Below are 4561 nucleotides of genomic sequence, written 5' to 3'. Positions count from 1 at the left end.
AGTCCTATAGTAATAATGTGCAGTAATGTAACTACAAATAACTAATTTTGTTCAATAGTGTTATTGGTGTAATTTATTTCTGTGCATTGTGCATGTGTCTAATCTTTAAGATATTTGTCATATAAACATAGTCAATATTAATAAATGCAATTCATATTTAAACACCACATTTGTGCTGTTTCCTGTTACAGCCTGATTGGTGCAAATATATACACGATCCCTTTAAATCTCCTTGTTCCTCCTCTTTTCATCCTCCATTTATGATACTATTATCTTATGTGATAGCAAGATCTAGCTGTGACTGCTCCCTCTGCACCCCCGCATAGCTGTGCCCCTGTGAGTCCCTTTAATTGTCATACCACCTTCCTCTAGTCTACAATAGTTATATTGCCAACAGGATGTTAAATAGACAATGACAATATAAAAGTAATGACAAAAATCCCATTTCAGTTGCTCCTTAGCAATAAACTGCTACTTTTCTAATATCAATACCAGTGACAATTTTTCATTTGTGGCTGAAGAGTTAGTGACATGGTGCAAATATCAGCAAAAAAAGGGATCAGCTCGTTCTTGGTATTCTTCGAGAATATTGTCAGGAAGAGCAATTCTCCGGCCCAACTGATACATGAGGCGCACAGCTACGATATCAGCTCTCCAACATCCTGCAGTCAGTAGAATTTACTGTAATTTCTAAAAAGGTGTTTTGTGAAAAAAAAAAAACTAAACTAAAATATGTAAATGACTATCTTCATCCAGACTTTTCAACCATGGGACTAGTCAAACTCATAAGAAATTAAATTCAAAGCAGATGGTATGAGCAAGATACAGTGAAATACAACACAACTAAATCACTCTAGCTTTGCTACATAAAAGTAATTAGCCATTGTTTATGACAGCATGACTGGTGCAGGGGATGTGCCAAATTGGATTCATAAGAAATTTTAACCAAATAGATACCGGAGAAGCGAGTGTCAGACCAAAGTCTGGGGAAGAAAAGTAGGATAATGCATCTTGAGTCCATGAGCACGTCTCATATAGATGATAGATAGATAGATAGATAGATAGATAGATAGATATGATATAGATAGATATGAGATAGATAGATAGATAGATAGATAGATAGATAGATAGATAGAATATCAAATAATAGTAATAATAATGCTACTAATAATAATATTTATCATTATATTATTATTAATATTACTATTATTTAAATAATGCAAATATTCTATAGCTGATAGTATTATATGTGTCAATCCATCACAGCAATATATGAAGAAAATGGTGAAAAATGATGTAAACTAAAGTAGATAAAGACATGACTGGCCCAGTAAAATTTGGCCCAGCGCCCTCCCTATCCAACTGTTTGCATAGACACATAGCTGTGGTTCACCTGATTAAAACATTGTTTTTCTTTGGCTGATCCGAGCCTCCGTTCCTGAGTTATGATACTTTTTCTTAATATGCAAATTAAGTCATTGGTGCACTGAAGGCGTCCCCATTGCTCTTGTTGCGCACAAGTTCCTCCCCTTTGGTGCAATGATGATGTCACGATTGCTCTTGTTGCACCGTGGCTCCGCTCCTTTCTGTGGCCAGCCCTTTCCTCGCTGCTTTGCCACTACCTGGCCATGCCATTGAAAGCAGCCGTAGAGGGGGCTGGCCACAGAAAGAAGCGGAGCCGCTAGTGTAACAAGAGCAATGGTGAAACCCTCATTGCAGCAAAGATGCAGAACTTGTGCGCAACAAGAGCAATGGTGACTCCTTCATTGCACCAAATACCTAATTTGCATATTAACAAAAAGCATCCTAACTCAGGAATAATGGAGCCTCGATTCAACAAAAGAAAATACTGCGTTTTAATCAGGAGAACCAGAGCTTTGTGTCGATGCAAACAGTTTGATAGGGAGGTCGCTGGTGACAGATGATCTTTAAAGGGACATTTCCATCTGAAAATATATGGCAAATACTCAAGGCTGTATTCTTTTGATATCTCCCACTAAGGCCTCATGTTTTTTGCGTCCGCAAATTGTGCATCCGCTAAAAAAACGGATACGGCATCCGTTTTTTGGGGAGGATCCATTTTTTTTCACAGACCCCTTGTAATAAATACCTATCCTTGTCTGCAAATGTGAAAAAAGTACATGCACTATTTTTTTGCTGAAGGGAAACACGGACAACGGATGCAAAACACAAATGGATGAACTATCCCATCCTATCCTGTGTGCATGAGGCCAAAGTTTAATGGCGAGAGACATGCACACATTTGGTTACCTGTCCTTTGAAGCAGATGCAGCTAGGACCTCCCTTTTCCTCAGGGGTGTAAATATAGAGGGTGCAAAGGTAGCAGCCTTACCAGGGGTCAGCCTGGCGGGCCCAAAAGGTTCACTGCCAGTATTAAAATGGCACATGGCGGGGGAAGACTATGTTACAGAATTTGCATTGGGGCCCAGATGCTATAAGCACTCAATAGGTATAAGGCATACAGTACACGCTATAGCCTGAGGATATGCAACAAAATGCTTTTGATGGGAAGACTCCTTTAAGTATTTGTATTCACCTCTGCTCTGAATAGCGTTGCACATTACCGAAGGAGAGAAAATAATACCCATAGCAATCATTAGTGGCAAAAAGATCAAATTTTGGCTTTTAATCCTATACATATCCGAAAACACAATGAAAACATCATGACCAAACCATTCACACATCCCAGTCCAACCAGCTCTGCCTCAAATTGCCACAGTAAGTGCAAAGTAATTCCACATCCATAATCAAAGACTCAATTTTCATAAAAAAATTTAATAAAAAACAAAAAACCACCATAACTCATTGCCAAAAATCAGTTCGCTTTACACCACATTATCGTTCCCTTTTACCTACAGAGAAAATCCCTTAAAATATACACAGTCTTTTAGGTTCATTTTGTGACATCATCATCTTAAATATTTTCAGTCATTTAAATATATATATATTATTATTTTTATTATTTTTGGTTTTATATATCCTAAATTTAATTCCCATCATGCTTCAGGTCTGAAAGCTGACTTTTTTAAAGGCCATTTGTCAGCAGCATCAACCCTATTAAACCGACCATAATGCCTGGTAGGGCTGATCCTGCTTATTAAAAAAATATGCCCTTATTACCCCGTTCCTTTGTTGCCTTTAGGAGAAATATACAGTATTTTAGAAATATGCTAACTAGTGCCTCACTGTAGGCCATAGCCACTTGGTGCACCTTAGTTTCTCCCCTCTGCCTCCCTGGACATCCCCTCCCCCCACTTGGTTGACAGGATCAGGTGAAGGGGAGCATACTAAGGAGTACTTAGGGAGGAACTAAGGTGCATCGAGTGGCTAGGGCCCGCCCTCATTGCACTTAATCACTAATTAGCATATAAAAAAAAATATATATTTCTCCTCAATGCAGCAGTGGTCCCAGGGAAGGAAGTATGGATTTAATCAGCATGTTTTACCCTACCAGGCATTATAAGGTTGATCCTGCTGAAAGAAGCTCTTTAACTTTGGTGAATTCTATTCCCCATGCTCATTGTCGCCTCCTACTGATTTGACAGCCAATCTGAGTACATTGCTTGTTCCAGAAAAATGTACCCGATCCCTTAAGGGGGTATTCCCATCACATACAATGGGGGCATATCGCTAGGATATGCCCCCATCGTCAGATAGGTGCGGGTCCCACCTCTGGGACCCGCACCTACAAGGAGAACAGAGCGGCGAGAGCTGTGGCTGGAGGACCCGGGGTTTCTCGAAGTCCGTCCACCAGCAAGCGCTGCTCCCATACAGGTAAATGAGAGTGCACTGCTCACGGGCGGCCCCTGCTCCCATTAATTCCTATGGGGAAGACGGAAATGGCCAGTACTCGGCTATTTTCGGCGGCCCCATTGAGATGAATGGAGGGCGGGTGCGCATGCGCAATGTGCCCTCCATTAATTTCCCCGCTCCGTTCTCGTTGTAGGCGCAGGTCCCAGAGGTGGGACCCGCACCTATCAGACAATGAGGGCATATCCTAGCGATATGCCCCCATTGTATGTGATGGCAAAACCCCTTTAACCTTATCCCAAGTAGAATATTTTGGTTGCATCATCTCAAATTGTGTTTTCATGAATATCTCATGAATCCCACATCTGGTTTTCAGCTATTTTGATGGTCGAAAAGGAGATTTTTTGCACACAGAAAATTACAACATGCTCTATCAAATGCCATATATTGGGCCTAGAAAGCCTCAGAAGGAGCTAAGCGGCCCACAACACGGTTCCTGATTGTACACGACCGTATGTACTGCACAATACAGATACAGGCCTTGTGCATCCCAAATTTTCCGCCGCTTACCCTATTGACTAGATCCCTATTCTTGTCTGCAAAACTGACTTGAGTAGGACATTTTCAAATTTATTTTATTTTTTTTGCGAGACGGACATGCAAAATTGTGCTGCCCGCAATTTTTATGGCCCCATTGAAATGAATAGGTCTGCATTCAATCCGCAAAAAAATGCGCCTAAGAGATCTGACTGTAATAGAAGACCACGAAGCTGGACTGGCAGAAGAATAC

The sequence above is a fragment of the Bufo gargarizans genome, chromosome 8, assembly GCF_014858855.1.
Source record: "Bufo gargarizans isolate SCDJY-AF-19 chromosome 8, ASM1485885v1, whole genome shotgun sequence".
NCBI lineage: Eukaryota > Metazoa > Chordata > Amphibia > Anura > Bufonidae > Bufo > Bufo gargarizans.
Note: the sequence above shows the minus strand (reverse complement) of the source record.